At 38.9% G+C, this 21,908-nt stretch overlaps 1 long non-coding RNA gene across 1 annotated transcript; it reads right to left on the reverse strand.

Moving 5' to 3' along the window:
* Positions 1–682: 682 nt before the first annotated feature.
* Positions 683–21,537, reverse strand: LOC108887418 (uncharacterized). Its single transcript, XR_001961619.2, has 4 exons — positions 21,333–21,537; positions 20,066–20,165; positions 9,461–9,548; positions 683–3,849 (listed from the first exon to the last, which is right to left on the reverse strand). It is a non-coding gene; the product is annotated as an uncharacterized LOC108887418 (long non-coding RNA).
* Between the last annotated feature and the right edge of the window lie 371 nt (positions 21,538–21,908).

A 21,908-nucleotide genomic window follows, 5' to 3' on the forward strand; every position in this document is an offset into this window, starting at 1 on the left:
GAATTTCTGCAGATTTGTTCTCCTGTAGTGTTTTTACCTTAATGAATGTGTCTTTCTGTTGTCTCTGTTGTGTTAATTACATTTTCTACTGTGGCACACCAGCATAAACCAGTGGCATGTTGAGTTTTGAACAAAGACTGAAGTGAAGTGAAAAGTAGATTGCAGGGAGCTATGCACACTTGAAGCAGCCACGTACACACTCATACTGCAGCCAGAGAGTCTAATAACACAGACAGACCGAGAGTTCCCGATGGGAGAAGACTTAATTCTCTAACTTAAGAGTCTAGTGCAGTCTTGTGAATCCAATCAGATCCCAGGAAGCTCTTTCCTCTGACCATTTGCTTTCTCATCTCCTGTCAAATATTTAATAAAACATCACTTAAAGCTCCAGTAATCAATATTTTATATTAACATCACAGATGGAATCAAATGCCTGCTGTAATGTGAAAGGGATTTCTAGCTTGTGGTGACCAACCCACAGGTGATTATCACCAACTCTGTAGCTCCATTGACCCTTTACCCTTTTTACATGGCTCATACTTTGGTTTTATGGCATATGTACTCTGTGGTTCAGCATCAGCGCTCGTTAACCTTGTTTTCAACAGCAACAAACACCCATTTTCAGCCAAAAAAAGCCGATAAGCCCACTGCACCGTGTGTGCAACACAAAAAAGCGGACAGACAAATTGAGCAATTAGCTTGGGAAGGAAGCTCCTTAGCTGCTGGAGACCGGATCTTTGTCAAAAATGTTGTTCTGTGTTTAATGTTTAATCTTCATGAAATGATATTATCTCTTCGTCTACCAGCTTGTTATGGAGCTCTGCTCCCCTCTAGTGGTCAAAAATTGATAAACGCTTTTTAAAAGATCAAAAGCATCATACGATTGAACTTAGAAGCTACAGATTTAAAACTTCTTAAAGTATTTCATTTTACTGATATGTCACGTGTACAAGTAAATATATTTAAAATGATGTTAACTCACAACTGTCATCTGTCTAAATCTTAGCAAACTCCCCAAACAGAAAATTTCCTTAAACATGAAATTTACCTCACAATGAACCACAACAGTGACTAACCCCTCACACAACAGCACAGATGTTTTCAAAGAATATACACATGCATTGTCATTCACAGGAAAATACTGTACTGTACTTCAGCACAGTTGTGACATAACACATTTACTGTACAAACAGCCCTTAAGCATGTATGTATATACACACACACACTGTACAGACATGTACAGTAGATGCACAGAAGCACGTCCACTCACATACACTAGTTATACAGTAAATGCAAGTTTACATAAGATGTCTTTTGATCATGCAGATGAAAGACTGGTGCCCTCCATATGAACTAAAACTCTTTGATTCTCAGTCTGAATTAATGTAAAGACAGAAAAATGTACAGAGTTTTTCTGTCTCATCTCATTCACACAGCATAGGCGTCTGAGTGGGAATTAAAATCAGCTGTATGGAAGGAAAAATAAAGAGTGCAACCAATGCTTTGTAAGAGCCTGGCAAGCTAGGTGTAAATTATAGATCAAAAATAGAGCATGAATACACTGTATATACTCTTTGACAGATTCTGGTATCAACATTTGGTACCAGTGCTAGTTGGCTAGGTCATTTCTTTCATTTCTCAAACAGACACAGGCTGGATTCAGGATTCAAAACCAGCACAGAGAGGCTTAATATAATGCAAATATATCAAATAGATTTTACATGCTGGAACCACCTCAACAGGAATTTTCTAAAGCTGAGCACAGATACCCCACAGAGGAAACTGATTGAAACCCCTTGTAACCACAATCTCAATTGTTTTGTCACTACACAAATGACCATAGGTGAGGGCTGGAACATAGATCAACCAGCTCAGCTACATCTTCATCACTGCTAATGCTACACCAATCCTCTGTCCATCTTGCTCTCCATTTTACCATTACTCATGAACAAGACCCTGAGATATTTAAATTCCTTCGCCTCGTGCAGCAACCCACCCCCAACCCAGAGAGAGCAATCCACCATCTTAGGATAGAGAACCATGGCCTCAGACTCAGCTTAAAACAGCAAACGTTTTTGTTCTTTTTGTGCTGAAAGAGATTATTAAACTGGTTGCCTATGCCCCTTCTAGTTGTGTCAGGCTAGAGCTGTACGGATAACCTGCATTTTTGAATATGCATGACACATGAAATATTTCTTAGAAGGGATGCAGGTCTTAAGATAAAAACAATCCAGAGAGCAGTTTGTTTTCCATCACAATTTAAATGGCAGAATAAATTAGTAGTATATACATGTCTGTATATACAGTATTGGTGTCCAGCTGACTGCGTGTCCTTCCATCATCAAGACATGATGGAACAACTATAACAGGAGCAGTTTTTGAGTTTATCAGCACACAGCAGGTGTTTGGAGCTGAAGTGTCTTGAGGACTGAAGGTGAAAAACAGACACGGCCGATCCGGACAGGGATTAACATCACTGCTGCAGAAATGAAATTACCTGACCTCCCCTACAGACACTAATCTTGTCTGAATGGAGCTTATGATGTGGCACAAAATGACACATCACATCACTCACATCACTGCAGCTTCCTCAAAAGTCACCCATAGAGACAGTTTATTAGTGTTGCACTGGACGTGAACAAAACCTCATCCTTAGGCTGAATGAAGAAAGTTGAAATGACTGCACCACGCAACATCCAAATGACAGCTCCAAGTTAACTAACTGGGACAACACAGGGTTGTATGGAAATGATTCTGAATATGCAGTTATATAGTCAACCTTTTAAATAGTGTTAACCTTTCGCCAACCTATGCAAAAAATATAATGTTAGCCACAATACACCAAAATACTTTAATTTCTCACAAATGTCAGCCTCGTATCGCTACCTCATTAGTGGTGGCAATAAAGACGGCATAGATAAAAAACAAAAAACATTCACTGTCTCCGGGTCGGGTTCTAAAAAGCTGACATTTTGGAAATTTTTGGTTTAAGAAGTGCAAATAACCAATTTATGTCTGAGTATTAATTTAAGAGGAAAAAGGAAGCTTTAATCAAAGTGAAGACATCCTAACACTGTTACGGGAAAAGCATCTCTGAAATGTTCTTCCTGGTGCCCACAAAAAAGCCATGTTTACGGAGCGATGACGATGAACGATTAATTTGACCACTTGATCTTGGACAGGTTTTACAAGCCAGTGGGTTATAAAATTTCCTTGAACCCAAAGAGGAGGAGAATGTAATCCTTTAAGCTAAAACACAGAATTTACAAAAATCTTCTGACCACAGCAAGATGTAGCTAAACCCACTTTTTACTGTTTATTTCATGATCATTTTAACTGAGAGAAATGTTAAAGAATATTTCTGGTATTTTTGAACCTGGGCCTTATTTTCCCAGTGGTAAAGACTAGCACTTCAGTGAACATACTTTGACACAGTTGGATTACGTTGCAGCAGCAGTTTTCAGTTGCCAGGTTCACTGTTCTTGCTCAATACTGCATCTGCTCCAAAGATTTTTGTCCCTAGACCCAAGTCCAAAAATACAGTTACAGGTTCATTTCTAATTAACAGAAATAGTTATAATGTGGTATTCTGTGTTCAAATGCTTAACAATGTGCAGGGTAAAAGAGGACCTCTGTATCTCATTCTGACTGCTTTCCTTCTCGTGTCTGTCACACCTAAACATGTATTACTCACAACAGCCTTAACTTGGAAAGCCATGCTAAGTGCTATCAGCGTGACTCACTCAGACCAAATAACACTGTGTGTTTGTGTGTGTATGTGTGCGTTCATTATGAGGTCTCAGCTCTGAATCGATGTGATCCTCCATCGTCCATTATCTCTTCCAGTTTCTGTCTCAGGAGACCGAGAGAGAGAGAGAGAGAGAGAGAGAGAGAGAGGGAGGATGGGAGGGTGTATGAGGGTGAGACAAAGAGAGAGAGAGAAAGAGAAAGTTAATTACTGAGGCAAACTGGGCTCAGATTGACAGACCGTGCAGTTGGCTGCCAAAAGTGAGAGCACTTAATGGACGTCTAGACAAAGTCTCAATGCAACATGTCTCAGTGCTGAGATCAAATCAACACCCACACATCAGATTTGGGACAACTAGTGTTTTGAAGTAATTATTGGTGTTTGATTTATTGTGCTATTTTTATCATTCTACTTGTGAGAGTACAGCTGTTTTTCAACTTTGAAAACTTTCACTCACAAATAGTGAAGGCAACCTTTTATGTAACCCCAAATCAAAAATCTGTTTCAGAGGACGATTTGATACATATGATCCTTCTTTGTCTCCACACAAGACCCAGCATTATGAACAGGAATCCTACAGAGATGGACCAAATTATTAAAATGAAAGATCAGCACAAACAAACTCCAGTGTGTCCAGTCTTTGCAGGAATCCTATCGATAACGTTGTCAAACAACAAACAATCTGAGCATGTCAGTGGCAAAAACCAGAACTTTAGTGGGCATACACATTTGATTACACTGCAGCAGCTGTTTGTGGTGAACGAGTACACCATTCCTGCTCAGGATTGCACCAATTCAAAAGATTTTTGTCCCTATGAATCATTTATACCCAAAAATATGGAAAAATAACGTCACCAATTTTTGTAATATGTTTTGGAGAGCACTAACAAATGATGTTGTCCTGCTGCTAACAGCCTCAGAGCAGAAAATGTTAACATGGGTCATTTTAGAAGTTGACAATAACAACAATAGATTGTTGTTTAAGTTGGAGGACCTGCTTTAATGGAAGATGGAATGGGTGTCTTCTGGCTTTTTCCAAAAAAAAAAAAAAAAAAAAAAAAAAAAAAAGCTGATCTACAAAGATCTTAATGCAAAGTCTGAAAGCAGGAGGAGAGAAGAAGCTGAGGTTTCTGACACTACCTCAATCCAATCCACAACAAGGAGTGTGTTGTAAGTGCAGCCTGAGCAGTTGAGCAGCTCAACAACTGACAGCCTGGTTGGTGACAAGACACAAGTCTGGGCGAAACGGTCTGTCAGGACATGTTCATCACACCATCATCATCTTGTAACACTGTCAGTCTGTCTCCCTCTTACACTCAGCAGGAGTCTCTTTCTTATTCACACTCAGACTTGTGACAAGATAATGATATGGCATGACAAACCCTGTGTGTGTGTGTATGGTTATAAAAAAATCTACATACACTGTGACTGTATGACCTATAGCATGCTACGGAGAATTTGTTTTAATTGGTCGAGAAAGTAATGGCACTGTGCCCAGCCCTTCTTCTCCTCTGTCAGTTCAACATGTTATTATCAATCTATGTGGGACAGAGGAGAAGACAGAGGCCGAGTCACAAAGGTGGGGCTGATGAAGAGAGATGGTAAAGGAGGGAGAGATAAGGCGCAGAGAGAGAGAGGGTGAGAGTGAGTCCTCTGACATGGTGATGATTGGATTGATAATGCCACTTTCAATGCATATCAATCTATCTGCCACCTCTCCTCCTTCTCCCACTCTGTCCTTAATGCCTCTCATTAATCCTCTCACTTCTCTCATCTTCTTATGTTATCCTCTCAAGAAATGTTAATATTTGCCTCTCCTTTATTTCAGTGATGCAAAATTGACACACATGTCCTGGCATAGTAGTGCTGTATAAAAATAAGATGCTAGCAGCCGTGAGGCTGTGCTTAGACCAGAACATAGTTCTAAGAACCGTTGTAGGTTTGGAAAATGCATGTCTGGTTAACTTCTCCTCCTTCAGTAGAGCGCAGGACACAGCAACATCCATGAGCTTTTGTATGGGCACCATCTGGGACTGGCTCCCACACAGTAGATGAGACAGTCTCATACGGGCCTTCTTTTATACTGTTACCGTACTGTATCACATCCACCCCTCACTTCCACTTCTGTTTTCACTTCCTCTCTATTTCTCCTCATAATACAAATCCATTATACTCATCCCCTCTCCTTTCTTTACCTCCTCCCCCTTCTTGCCCTCTTATCTCCTCCAATCCTCCAGCTTTAACCTCCTTGACCTCTCAGTTCTTCCTCTCCTCCCTACGTTATTTCCCCTCCTCTTGCTGAGTAATCCTTTATACTATTATGCTACATAAAATATTAATGTTATATCTTTATGTTACAGAAATCCAGTTAATTCTGCTGATTGATAGCTCAGTCTGGAGCAGCAAACCAACAGGCACAAAATGGTCATCATTTTTCACTGCTGGCTCATTAACTGCAGACGGTTGGTGAAAGGTTAGTTGGGTTTTTTTCTGATCAGTTCTATAGAACAGTAACCTATTTCTTTGCTGGAAATTGGCTATAAATTGCTACTTTTATGACAAAAGTAAAAGTCTGACTGAAATCACATTTTACTTGTTAGACATTTAGTTTTGTGATTTTGTAGTTTTGAGAGATTTTGTACTTTTTGTAGAGGTCTAATAACACATACAAACCAACTGATTGAGGCAGTGGTATTCCAGCAACCTCTGCATTCTGTTTGGTAAAATTTAATAAAATTTAGTGGAGTCTGGTAGTGATATATAGCAATGTCCACACATGTATAATAACAATCCAAGCCTGTCAGTGGCAAAAACAAGTGCCCACTATTCTGAAGCTTTTTGCCCCTATCAAGGGAAAACAAGGCTCAGGTTCAAAAACAGCAGTTATCCTTTAATTTCTTGATTTTTTTTTTTTTCATTTAGCCTAAATTGGCTGTGTATTGGCAGAATTATTGGGCTGCCATGTTAAAACAGTAATGACATGTGTTTTCGAGAACATTTACTATCAATATGACTGTTTCACATACAAGCTCGTAACCTCACGTTCTGAAGGTCACATCCAGACAGACAGAGTCTGAAATGAGACGCAGCATCTGGCTGTCCTTGGTATAACTGACCCTGACGCCACATACGCACATACTTCTCCTTAATGTAATGTGACCGTGACATTGGACCGACACAGCTGTAACATGTGTCCTCCTGCACATTAAACTGTGGAACCAAGGACATGAGACTCCGTGTGTGTGTGTCTGTGTGTGTGTGTGTGCATGTATGTAGGTATGCAGCTACATGCCTGTGTCTATTTGTTCGTCTAATTTGTAGCCTATGTTAGAGAGGATAACTCATTACCACTGGAACTTGCAGCCTGTGTATGTGCCTGTATGTGTGTGTGTGTGTGTGTGTGTGTGATTGAGTATGAGTTGACAGATGTGACTGAGGGGAATACTAAAGAGCACTGAGACTGACAGAAGAAGATAAGGGCAGAGAGACATACATGGGAAGACAGACAAAGAGGCAGAAGGAGGGAAGAACAGGATGAAGAGAAACATGGCAAGAAAGCAAATGAGAGGGCAGAGAGAGGGAGAGAATTTTGAATGAGAGAGCGACAGCTGTCAGGATAACCTGTCAGCTTGTGAACATAAGGTAGAATCTCTGCAGAGTCACGAACTGACACTTAACTGCTCTTTTTGATGGTTGTTGGAGGTCATTTTGTCGTATCATTTTCCATTTTGTCCAAACAGGCAGAGAGCTGAGTAAACTGGAGCAGAAAAGGTGAAAACATCCAAAGCTGAACAGACCAGGTCATACAGGACAGAACAGATGTTCACTGGAGCTAAACTCTTGGTTTATTTTTCTGCTGTACAGTTTTGACTTGTGGCGTTTCTGTCTACCAAATCAATACATGCTGTAAGTTTTGCTTTATTTATGATGTGAATTTACAATACTGCTTTAAAACAGTACTTGAGCTTGGGGTCATGCAGCTCTGTGCCTTTACTTTCTTTACAGGTTCAGTTCACCTCAAGTACAAACGCAGAGTTTTACTTTATTTGTCAATGGTGTTTCTGTTTCTGGGTTTTCTGTCTACACACCAATACAGTGGAGGTGACTGGACTTCTACTGTTAACAGCTTTAAACATTATTTTAAAAAGTCAAAAGCAACCTCTCTTTCAAAAACCACTGTTCTGGTTACTCAAGAGTCCACAGTGAACACTTTCAGTTTCCATGAAAGGCAAAGAAAGCACATAATTGCTGTGGGGTTGAAAGGTCATGACCACCCCAGTATAAGAACATTTTAAATCTGTAGCCCCCTGTATTTTGAAATGACTGCAGTGACCATAGATATTCCATCTGAATGTAAACACAGAAGAAAACCTGAGACCAGATGAACTTGAACTTCGATTTTTGAAGTGAATAGTTTGATATTATATGTGGTATATATACTCACTTTCTTAGTGAACTACCTTAGCTTAGCAGTGATGCTGGAAGCATGTAACTTGCCACTAAACCACAATTTGGTATTTTTGCATTTTGGCCTATGCATGGATTAAACAAACAAGATACACAGTGTTAAGCAGCAGGACCCCAAGGCTCAACAATCAGTCTGAGTCAGTGAGTTTTTAGAACATGCTTTTATCAAAAAGCCTTTCTTGATTTTATTTGCTTCTACAAATTTTCTGAAAATAGATATTTCATGTCATGGAATAGAGAACCATTTCAGTTCCAGAATGAATGCAACTGTATGTAATGAAAGATCTGAGGTGAAAATTGAGCCGTTCTTTAACAGTTTCAATAAATCTATGGACAGCCTGTACCCTTTAGTGCTGTCAGTCAATGGAAAACAAATGAGCACGGTCTTATTTGTGTGTGTGAGAGAGAGAACAGGAGTTACACAGGATAATTGGCTGGGGAAATGAAGAGTGAATGTGTGTGTGGGTGGATGGGTGTATGGGTGTGTTCAACAATGTTTTACAATGTTTCAGTCAATTTCTCAAATCAATACACTGTTAAATTGGCCCATTTATATCCCAACACTGAACGGTAGACCATATTTAAACACACACACACACACACACACACACACTGAACCAATCACTATCCATTGTGTGTGTTGCGATGTGAGCAGTATACACTTCCTCCTTACACTGTGTTAAATATTGCAGTGTCATGGTATTACTTATGTATTAAGTTTAAACAAACACTAACCACTAACTCTTATTTCCCCCCTTGTATACAGCCATTGTAATTTATTCTAAGACAACTTCAGAGCTTGAAAGTGAAATTTCATAGTTACAGTTTGATCAGGCATCTGCACTTTTCTCATCAGTCTGCGCACAAATAACACGATTTACACTTTCAAACTGTGTGCAGCAATAAAATCATACAGGTAAAATTAACATCAGGGTCGCATCCTCTGCTGGAAAGGTCACTAAATGTGATTAGAGGAAAGGTTAGAGGGTGACCAAGATAATTAAAGTTTGTCATGCAAAGATCACAAAAATCTAAAGCAAATTTTGTAGACGTGTGGCCAGAAGATGTTCGAAAGCAGGGCACACACCAAAACATAATGGGGCTAATTATCGGCCCGAATTCTCCCTACTGCTTAAAGTCAGCAAAGGCCCGATCATCAGTTGGTTCTAACAATTATCTTACCGAATTCTCTTGTTGTGTAAGGTGTGAAAAAACAAGACATTGTTGTCCGCCATGTTTACTTACGTTTTAAAAGTCAAGACTCTGGTTGTCGATGAACAGAATCTGTTAGTGTGTGGTGTCCTGTGTTGGTCTTCTCGTTGCACATCACACACTACAAGAACAAAACAGTGAAATCTGACATTATTTGTCATCATGTGTTTGGTCTGTTACATTTTCTAAATCGGGTAAGATTTTAAAAATCTTTTAGTGTGAGCCAGGCTTAACTCTCTGCTCTGCCAGTTCAATTACTCCATCAAATAACAGAAGCATAATCAATGACTGACTTGTGTTCTGTCACTGAACACAATGTTTAATTTAGATGCAAATTGTCAGGAAGGAGAAGGGAATAAATGCCAGCGGGATGACCTAAATATCACTGGGATGACACCCACGGGTGACTGGAACAACAATAAAGAACAGAGAAAAACAGATGGAGGGCCAAAGAGGAGAGACGTGCATGATGGATCGCTTTTCATAAACTGGACTTTGAGTCAAGTAAGAAGAATGAATGAGATGACTGTCTGCAGGCAGAGGGAGGAAAAAAGATTAGAGCATGATGGAGACAAAATGACAGAAAACAGATGAAGAGATGGTAAGAAACAGAGAGACACGGAAAGGAGTAAGACAACGACAGACACTGATGAAAATAAACTGACAGCAAAGGATTGAGGAAAAAATGGATTAAAAATGATTAAATAAGATGTAGAGAGAAAATACAGTGACAGAGAAACAAAATAAATTGAGCAAATGGATTGGATGAACAGATTTATAACCTGTTAAAATGTCTTCAAGCCTACAGGAGAGTATTACGGAAGACATCAAAAGTAAAAGCTAATAATGGAGAACAAAAAGCCTGGAAATATGTTTTATATTTAATTGGACTAATGTCGTGCTTTTCCCCGGTGTAACAGATGTAACCAAGGGAAAGAGGACAAAGCTTCTTTCTCCTCCAGTCATTTATCTCCTTTACATACTGCTGCTGTGCTGCGCTTCCCTTTTGTTTTTATTGTCTGACTGGAGCGCTGCAGCACAGCAGTGTTCAGTGGGGAGAGAACTGCCTGAGAAAAGACAGCAAATTAGAGAAAATAATATGCAAACAGAATGAATCATAGAAAAGAGTGAGGGACTCTGTCGACCTGAAATTAATTATCTCGCTTTGAAAAAAACAAAAAAAACAATAGAGAAACTACTTTATTAAATCAAGAATTCCACAGCAATAATTGATACAACAACTAGTAGAAAAGCATTTATACATCTCCATTATACTAAATTATTACAATTTTAGAGGGGAAAATTTCATAAAACCTAAATCTCTATCTTACGTAGGTGAAACTGTTTTGTGTTCTGTCACTATAGATTCCCCATTAGTGATAATACTGACCCCCGAGTTTAATCAAAATGAATTGTAATGAGACACTTTCTCTCTAGCCGTGTAATTGTTGCATGATGGAATAGATTTCCATCATGGACTCATTAGAGAGGGTTCATTATTGATTTCATCGTCTTTTCTACTTCAGATCAGTAAAATGACACAGATGAGCAGTTCAAGCTTTAATTTATTTATAAAGCTCCTCTTAGTCCAATGTATCTTGAAGTGCTGCCATTCAGACTTAGCTACATACTTAACAGTTGTACTGAGACTGTGTAAAAATGTGTCTGACCATGTGCAAGTGCTCTGAGCTACCATTACTATAAGATCTTCTTCTGAGCTGCATCCTGATTCCACGCATCAAAGAATACAGATAATATTTGGATCCACTGCATTTCTTTCTATATTGCATCAGTGTAGCTTAAATTACTGACATGATATGAATAAAAGTTTAACTGTGAGAATAAGCTTCTAAAATTGACACGAATGACACAATTCACTCATGGTTGTACAGTGGTGTTACAGAGTCAAAAGTCTTCCTTTTCAAATGATCGTTGGCTGAGGATAGACACCACCTTGCATAGAGCATTTTGAAAAACCAATTCCAAACAGCAAAGAACAACTTCACGAGGATACAAAGGTGTGAAAAGGTAATAAAGGATTAAAAAAAAAAGAGGGCAAGGTTGAAACATTAGGAAAGAATGAAAGAGCTGGGGCAGTGGTGAAAGAATGAAAGAAAATAAAAAGCAGAGGAAAGAACTGCAAATAGAAAAGTGAAAAAAATGACTTGGATAACAGGAAGGGAGAGAAAATATTGTCAAAACAAAGGTATAAGACAGAGGAAATGCAAATGGATAAGAGATGGTGAAAAAGATTAAATGAAGGGAGGGAGTGTGAATGACAGACAGGAAATTAAAGATGTTGACAACCATATTGGGATTAATGAAACAGAAAGGGTGAAACCTCTGGTGAGGTTTTAATGGAAAGCTCCTTCAGATAAGCTTGAAGGTCATTTAAGAATGAAAGATTCATTCTGATTCCAGTGAGATCAGAAAGACCAGGACCCCCAGTGTCTCTGCAGGTCTCAGGGGTTTATTAAACACCAGCTGGTTGGCAGGAAAATATATTTATTTAGCTCCTCGGTACATGTGCATCTCAGAGGGGTTAACACGTCATACAGCAGAGTTATGGCTCCTTTTTTGTTTACCAATTATTCATCATTCATCAATTTTCATCTTGTTATATATGCATAGGGAAATCTGAAAAGGAAATGTTGAGAGGGCAAAATAGATAAATGATAAAATGTGTGCCAAGACTAAAAATCTAATTAATGAATAAAATAAAAGAGTTGTGAAATTAATGTATTTATCAACTATGGTGAATAAAAAATCAAAATGAAAGCAGTTATATTGCTGACTTGTCTGAAAACTATTATCATTTTCAGGGCTTCATAGCATTATGTACTTTAAAAGCTACTTTATTTGTTATTTTGGCAAAACACTCTGGAAAAAACTCTCCAAAGTTAGACCATAGAATCATTCCTATGCACTAGAAATTCCATTTTTATCAAGGTTTTTCTTATTAGAAGACATTAGACAAGACTTTCAAAGAAATTAGGTTTGGTTTCTTATGTTTAAGGACTATAAATATTACATCTATCTTCCATCTTTTGGCCCTAACATTGCAAATGTTTTGTTAGTCCAGTTTAAACTGCCAGAACTTCTGAAGGCTGTTGTAATATGTTTTGCTGCCACAGAGAAAATGAATTCATGACAATTAAAAATGAGCTCATAGCTCTCCTAACGTGTTTGTCAAACAGCCAAGAATTACAGCTGTCATAGATTTTATTTCTTATTTGATGGGGATGATGTAATTTACAGTTCCAATTTTGAGCATCAAATTGATGTGCTGCACAGTTTATAGCTATTGCTAATTTTCAGCTCTTGTCCCTAGTTGGGCTTTTAGACACACACTATAATTAAAATATACAGCTTAATTCTCATAAAACATCAATACACTACAAATATGGAAATGCAATTACATAGCTACAAAGCAACAAAGAAAAAAACCCAGTAATTTAAAATACGATTAGCTGAAAATGGCTGCAGCTCTGGTTTGTTTTTACAAAGCCCTTAACCTTATCTCAACTTGTTGTGAAGGATTTCATATCTGTAATTCATTTGATTTCAGTTGGTGATGCACTAGGCTCAGAAAAGTATGCAAACTGTCAGAGAAAGTGATTGAGAGGAAGGACTCAACTTGCTATAGTGACTCAGTTTGCTGGCTAATGGCAATGCCCACTGAGAGAGTGTCTACAGGTGTCTGACAGAACACAAATTAGCCATTTCCCAATGTAGTAGCCAAACCGTGTTCCATTATCAAGTGCTGGAGGGAGGATGAGAAAAATCACAGTTAAATCCACTCTATAAGCCTGTTTTACTAATGTTATTTTACATGGCGTGTATGAATATAGAACATGATTAATAATTGTAGGACATATTGCTTATTTCACTGGTGAGCACATTTATTTAGCTTTTTTTCTTGCCAATCTCAGTGTGCACTGTGAAAACTTGTGTTTTACACTACTCTTGGGACTCCCAAATCCCCCGACCAATCAGTTCCCACCCTCAGGTTGACCAGGGGTCTAATCAGCCTCAAGTGAAAACAACTGTACTGGTGCTCAGGGCCTTTAATGATGCTTTATTTGCTACGAGTGGACACTGTACAGCGTCATCAGCGATTTTGACAGAAAACAAATGAAATACACTGTCAGTGAACATTTTCTGATACAGTTGGTGTCAATGTTTGTTGTGTCTAGACCCACTTGATGAATAGGACTTGGTCACAGGAACATATCTCCAGATAAAAATGTGAAGCAAAATGCCAGATTACACTGAATGGCACTGTTCTCAAAGTTCTTGCTTTTCTGAAATACAGTATTTGCACCTGGCAATAAAAGTATAATTTAAGTTGGGGAAGCATCTTGGATACAACAAATTAACTATAATTGGGTTATGATAAGGCTTAAGCAACCTGGTTAATGTAAGGACACAGACAAGTGCTGGGATGCTTCAGTGGCCCTGGGCACATAATTACGGAGTCATTCAGCCCTTCCAACCCCACCCCAAGCGATCATTTTATGTTCTGTGCAGTAAAATGCTGCTTATTACCTACTTGTATTTCTTTTTCTATTTTCGGACATTCATCCCAGTGTGCTCCATCTTCCACAGTGTGGTGTAACTAATATCCAAACTGCTGGTAAGATCTCCAATCTGCAGCTCTCAGTATGAAGTCAGGCAGGGATCCAATTACCTGTCTGGTCTGCAAGGCTTCACCTTCCCACCCTGCCTCTCTCTGTTGTTGCAAATAAACAAAAATGTCATTTTCTCATCAGAAATTGATTATCATGTTTCAGGGAAGCATGATGGTGCCAATTAAATCTGCTCCTGTGTGTTTTATCTAACCAGAAACGTTGGTCAGTCTCAAACAACTCTATTCTGTCATAACATGCCTGCTTTCTATAAATTTAAATTTACTTTATTCCACAAGCATCCTGTTTTTGACAAAGTCAGTGAAACCTACAGAGCATCTTTTGTAATAATCTTTTTAATTAGTAAGAGACAGTGTAGTTAAACATTTGACTGAGTTCCCTACTTTAAAAAAGCATTGTGAGCAGCTACAGCAGTGAGCATAAAACAAAGTGCTAACAACTAATACCTAACAAATAAATGATGGAGAACATCACTCTAATAAGAAAAATACACAAACTATACTTCTCTATTGCATTATGTTCGCAGACACATACGCAAATACACATACAAACACAGACACACACACAGACACAGACACACACACACACCAGAGAGAGACATGCAGTATTTACTGCTATGTACTGCCTCAGCAAACCCTTGCACTGCATGTGATCTATGTTGTGTGTGTGTTTGTGTCTTCTTGTCTGAATGTTCTGGCAGGTACCGAAGCCTACATCACTTCCTTGTCACCTCAGGAACAAACACAGAGGGCGTTAATCTACGCCGGTCTGTCAGGAGCCAAGCTGAACAAAGTGGATGCTGAGTTTGTACACACATCACCAACACCATTAGTTTGTTTATGTTTCTCTGTTACCTTGGTAAAAGGTACACACTTACACTCAGCAGACAACATACAACATTTGTCCTGGACATCTTGACAGCTCCAAAAATTTGTACCTGACCTGAAAATAACCATGAAATGATGGTGATAAAGAACTGAACACGTGTACCAGAATGTGACTGGTGCTAATGGACCACTGCTGGTTGCCACATGAGTCACATTTGCAGCCAACTAAATCATTTGATCTTTGTTAAAACTGATGTGTTTTTGACACCTCTAATTTGGCATTTTTGTTGAAACACTGCAGGTGAAGTTTCGCCCGCTTTCCAACACTGCAGGTGGTTTCTGAGTCACATATCAAAGTGGTAGTTTCTGTTCCAGTCTGCTGAACATACAGTGCAAATAAGAATAAAGATATAGACAGTGACACATTTGTCATAGTTTAGTCCAGCATATAGGATTTAAAATTGAACTGTGACTGCAAGGTTACAGTGCTGACTCTCAGTTTGAAGAGTGTCTGAGGCTTAAGACAATGATTTTAAACCTAAAGGCAAAGCAAGCAAGAAATCTCTAGGGCCAAACAGCAACATGAGGCCATGTGGTCAAGAGAGGCTTAAATCTTGCTTTTTCTATTCTGCTTTTAACATGCTTGTGTGTGTTTACAGCCATGAAAACATTTGTAATCTTTCCAGATCTAAGGCTCCAAACTGTAGTTGAGAAACCTGTGGTTTTAGCTCTGGTGTCTAAGATAAAGTAAACTTTTTACATATACTGCATATAGTGTGGCTGTATGTTTTAATGACATCATCAGACATAATGTACTGTATATTATTCAGTAAGTTTGTAACAGGCTAGCCAGCAAATCCAGAGAGAGAAAAACTGAACACTGATGATCAATATGGAGCCTGAAAGCTGTGGTCACATTCATATAAATTACATACGGAGCAGATTAAGAACCATCATCGCAAATGGGCTGTGGGATTTTCTCTCACTCAGCGCCCTGAGGGAGCTGTAGGATCATAAATCATATGATTTTTTTCCCCTTCCACTCTTTGTAATTATGAAAAGCACTCATGTATGCCATGAAAATACATTTGATTTTAATATTCAACAGTTGAGTGTCTTTCCAAAACAATCTCCTGTTACTGTGGATGCAGCACAGACCCAGTTTTTAATTGAAACAACTTTTTACCAAGAAATATAGCGTTCCCTGTAGAAATTGTCAACAGAGTGTTTTGTGGGTTATCTGTGAGACACAAACTAAATTAGATTTACCCCCATAGTATTGGAGTGGAGGCAGTATTTTGTCATACGTATTATCATCTAATGCCTAAGTCCTATGTCAAAGGAATTGCTGCAAGCATTTGCATTGCCAAGGTACACGTGCAAAAGTGGAAAATAGTGGTTCATTCTGTAAACAACACCAGGGGAATCAACCAGAGAGGCACAAAGGCATAAAGATAGTGCACTTATTGTTCTCTTTAAAAGTGTGTTTCCTCCTCCTCACAACAGGGGGAAATCTTCTCAACAGGAGATCCACATAATGACTGTTTGTTTTTTCTTTGCTTTGATAATCACGTCTAGTCTTTATGTCGTTTCAGTTTAAAAACACCAGCTGTAAAGATTACTTTCTCTTTCACCTTAGATGTCTACCTATCTATTCAAGCGTTGTATTCATATACTTTAAATTTCAATGTGATAGCTGTAAAGATTCACAGCCTTCCGTTAAAAAAAAATAGAAGGCTTGGGTCATTCAGACAAAACAGATAATGGCTTAATAAAGCAGCTCTGTCAGAGTTATTAGGCAAAAACAGCACATCCTCATAAAAGGACTGCACGGTCGATGTTGATCCATCTGAAGACCCTATTCTGGTTGTATTCCTGGCATACTGTACTCTTCCATTCCCATCTCAGAGACCTTTCATCTCAGTTTTTGAAGGCGCTATTGACGTGCCAATAAAGGCATCAGATGTTACTGTATAGGTAAGAGGACAAGTTAAAAAGATCCAAGTACAAGATGAACATAAATGTTGTAGGAAAAAAATAAATTATACAGTTCCCCCCATTCCACCCAAACTGTCCACAGGGAGTATTCTGTAATTATTTCCTGAGGCCAAATTGGAAAACCTCCCTGCTAACTGAGAGGTACATAGAGTGCTGCAATGAATGTGCTCACATTTTTGCCAATTACTTCAATCAACAAGATGGCAGCAAATGAGAAATAACTGGAATTATTTTTCATTGATCTAGTGCAGCAGTGGGCAGGTAGTGCTGCAGCAGAAAGGCTTAAATATGCAGTCTGTATTCCTGTGGCAAAACAAGGTTAAGAAACTAGTCTCCATTCATTTATCTTCCAGCAGACAGTCGGCATGCTACACTGCTGGCCTGGATGCACTAACAAGTTGATTAATGGCTATGGTGTGTGGTCTAAATTTCTCTCCCTCACCTTCCTCTCCATTCTCCGTCTGCCAGCTACAATCGGCTCACTATGAAGTAAAGTTAGCTAACGGGGCAAACACAGCAATGTGGTGCTCCTGAGGGAGAGGACCGCATTCACCTCCAACACAAATGAACAGTAATATTTCTTTGCACTGAATTACATGGTATGCTCAAGGACATGTAGAAAGAATAGATTTATATGTATATATATATAAAACAGCTTCTGCATATGGCATTTTATATTTCCATCTGTGCACACAAACAATTAGTGTGACCTTTCTGTAATACAGAAAATATTTAATGCTACTCCAATACTTTTACTCCAAATTTGCATGTCAGAGGCTGAGCTGAGGCATGCTGTGAAAGAAATCTCCCTCACTTTGCCTCTTCACCAGAACAGTGATATCCCTGGTGATCTCACCAATTTCACCCTCACTAGTGAACAAGATCCAGAAATTTACAGCAGCTTCCACAAAGGAGGAAATCCACCATTTTTCAGCAGAGTGCCATGGCCTCCGGCATGGAGGTGTTGACTCTCATCCTGGCCTGTTCACATTAATATGCAAACCACCTCAGGGCACGATGGAGGCAGCAACTTGATGAAGCCTACAACTTGTACCAAACTGGATGCTCTTCACTCATTGGCTGCATCTAAAGATTCTGCCCATAAAACAAAATCAGCAACAAGGTATGGGCTTGGCTGAGTCCAATACCCACAGAGATTGCACTTGACTTATTTTAGACGATGCAGATATAAAAAATTTGCATCAGCACCCTTGTGTTTACAATTTTTAAAAACAAACTAACCACAGCCTAGAGCCATCCTGCTACTTTCTCTCCAATATGAATGCAACCCTGCTTTTGGCAATTGAATGCTTTAAAATGGGGCTATCCTTGTATCAGTGTAAACTACTGATACCAATATATGTAAATATGTTATGTATACATATATACATAAATATCTCACCCTGGTTGATAGATTTTTGTACATGTCAAAAATACATTTATCATCTACCAAGCTAAGAAGTCCAGCCTGCCAGAAAAAGTGCAGATGGAGTAAAACTATTGGATGTGACGAAGGGTTCAATGGTAGTTTTCTTCAAGCCTTGGTTGTTCTTGAAAAGAATCAGAAGAAGAGCAGGAGGCAATGTTCAAGAGTCTGACATTTCACAAGATTTCTTAAAAGAATAAAAAGTTGAAAAAGTTTAGAGGAGCCATGTGGTTTAAAGGTTTCGATTTGACATTTATGTTCAAAAAATGATTTCTGTCTTTAAATCTAGGCCTTTTTAATACTTAATGTGTTTTATTTTCTCAACAGGACAAACAAGTTTCACCTCCTCTTATTTAGTTTTCACATTTGTGTTGGAGCAAACACACCTTTCCACAAAACCAGCTAGTAGATGCACCTTCACGCACAACACGCTAATATATGAAAAAAGAAGCAGTTAGTCAACAAGTCAATAATGTGGTTGGGACTCTTATCCTATCCTGCTGACGAAATTATAGTGGATGTATTGCCTGTAGTTGTTTCATAATGAAACTCAGTCCTCTCTGGTTTCACGTGAATCTCAAAATCCTTCCTTTATCTGTGTGTTTATTACTTTTTGCCTGCTTTGCTCCATGTGATGCTAGAGTGATAAGGAGAGATTTGAGGGGTCCTGGGAAAAATCAGGAGCCTTCGGGGGCCATGAATATTGCTGTGATAGATTAAGCTCCTTAGAGAGCAGGTGGGGAGATGGAAGATATTCAGGATTAACACTTTTGATTCTAATTACTCTTCTTCTGGGCATGCTTTGTGATACAAACACCACACCTTGAGCAAAGTGATTCTTACATCTGCTCCTTGAGGCCTACTGGCATTCTCTCCTCACAGCCAGTTAACTGTGTTTCTCTTTCAAGCCTGTTGTAAAATGGTTCCTTATTGATTGTAAGGCTGCAGTGAAAACCAGTGTTGATGGGCAGAAAGAAGTGAGAATAGGGACAGAATCAAATGCGAGAGGAGAACCAGTGTGAAATTTAAAGAATAAAAATAAGAGCAACAGAGGAAGAGACATCTTACAACGGTATCAATCCACACTCTCAAAAAGGCCCATTCACATGTAGGACGAGATAAAAATCAAATCAGATTAGAGCTTTCTGGGTAAATTCTGTGCCTGGATTCCCAGTGTTACAGTAAATGTAATTATAAGTGATTACTAACTGTTCTGTAACGGGAAAATAATCAAATTGAACTGAATTCTGTCTCTTAGAGGAACTATATTTAATAGAATTATGCACAGTATAAGTCAGGCTTGTAGTTTTTTTTGTTGCTATAGGCTAAATCATCATTTACAGTTTATGAGTTTAGATTTACATTTGAACCACAGATGGCATAAATTGTTCTTTTAATGTTTTTTAGGTTTTGTACCCAGTGGTGCTGCAATGTAATTCAACTGGACATTTGTTCCTGTCAAAGCACTAAGTGCTTGTTTTTGCAACTGACCAGCTCAGGTTGTTATTACAAGTGTCTGACTTTCATGTAGAGGAAGAAATATTCAGATCCTTTACAAGTACCACACAATAACACAAACAAGCAACTCCCTGTTATGAGAACTAAAAGTGTTTGACGACATTATAGAAAGGACTACAGAGATAAACATTTTCATTACCAAAAATATCTGAGCTCTCATAAGGAATTCAAATAAAATATTGGATCCTCATTAATTAAGTTTCCTGGAATTGGTTCCTACCTCCCTCCTTTGAATGGCACAATACCAGGATGTCAGTGTCCGGATGAGAGGAGGACATTCACATGCAGCAGTGGAAATCCAACCAGGTGAGGCAGCGCCACTGTGGACAGAAAAAATCTACTCAAAAAAAAAAAAAAAAAAAAAAAAAAAAAATTGTGCAAAATTTGTTTCTTTGTTAATTAAATATCTTCAACATAAAGTCTCTTTTCTCACTTTTTTTATGCAAGATTCACAGTAAAACTAATATCTGCTAGATAACAACTGTAGTAATATTAATGCGCTCTGAGTAAGTCACACCACAGAGAAATATTCTATTAACCACCTTGCTAAATTTGAATGCTTAAAAAATATTGGCAAATATATCAAATTAGGTTTCAAAACCATGATAAAATAAGCAGCTCTCTGAGACGCTGGGGGCGTGTCCGCTGCAGGCGCTGAAACCACGCCCACTCTAACAGTGCAGCACAGTGACCGTTAGCACCCTGTTAGTATCCTGCTAGCACCCGGTTAGTACCATAACTTGGAAAACAGATACTGGCAGCCAGCAGATTACCGGTCAATTCCCGTTGTCGCCGTTGAAATTTTACAAAACTAACCAGGGTGAAACGTCACTTAATCCACCTCATCTTAATGCCTTTGAAAATTTAAGTAAGGCAATGACCAGGCTGTGCCGCATCCAGGGAAGATGAATTTGTGTGACAACAATATCGTTAGCTGACAAAACTTAGAAAAGCTTACAGCCCAGCAGCAGGGGAGCTGATGTTAACGCTGCTATTTATAACGGTCACAGTCTTAGGGGCGGGGTTATGCTGAGTGGCGGCTCCAGTCGAGCCACCGTTTCAGACCCGCCCATAAAATCCTGAGAATGAAACTGACGAAAAACTGTGAAACGGTTTAACTCCACAGTGCCGTGATACAAAGTTTATAGACTTTACACGTTTGACACGAATAACCTCTGAATTTGCTTTACACAGACGTTAAGTTTCCGCTAAGTTCCGCCCCTCGAACGCAGACTGGCCAATCACAGCCTAGCAACTAGAGTCCGCCATTATACGTCAGGGAGCCGCTGCCTCTTTACAAATAATAAATACACCTCATATAACACAAAAACACCATAATGAGTAGCTTTAACATACGAACAACACACGTTACATGCAATGTAAAAAAGCACTGAGTTTAACTTTGAACAGAATGAAACTCTATAAAAAAAAAAAACAAACAAACAAAAACCAAAAAAAACAGCTACAACGCTGAGAAGCTAACTCACCAGGAAGAGCCACTTAATTGAGGAAACGCCCGTCGGCGTTTCTCTGACAACTTCTCTTCCTGTAACTTCCAAAGTAACTTTAAAAGTTAGCAGCGCTAATACAGCTCTTCTTAGGCCTCAGTGTTTCTAACATCTTGTTAGAAATGTCTCACTTTACTTCCTTAAAACAACATTTTGTCATCTCTCATACTTCGACCGCGCGCTCTCCGCTAGCCAAGAGGGGAAGTAACAAGTGACGTCAATGTGTGCGGAGCAGGCCTGCCGCTAACTTCCCCATGAGGCGTTTAGGGACCCTCTGTAATTTGGGGTTAGAATAGGCTTTATTGTCACTGTAGAGTTAAGTACAACGAAATTGTGGTTAAGGAAAACAATAACGTTCTTTAAAAATTCAGTACAAAAATCCAAAATATCTCTACTTAGTTCGAACAGAAATGCATTCAGTGACCCATCTTGAACTTGTCAGGCAACACTGTGATATATGTGCAGCATATGCAGCCAAAGCTCATCACACATCACTGAATGTCCAATGTCATAACACAACTCTATATAATACTGTGGAGGGACAAGAACAGATGC

Source organism: Lates calcarifer, linkage group LG6 (assembly GCF_001640805.2).
Source record: "Lates calcarifer isolate ASB-BC8 linkage group LG6, TLL_Latcal_v3, whole genome shotgun sequence".
Classification (NCBI taxonomy): domain Eukaryota; kingdom Metazoa; phylum Chordata; class Actinopteri; family Centropomidae; genus Lates; species Lates calcarifer.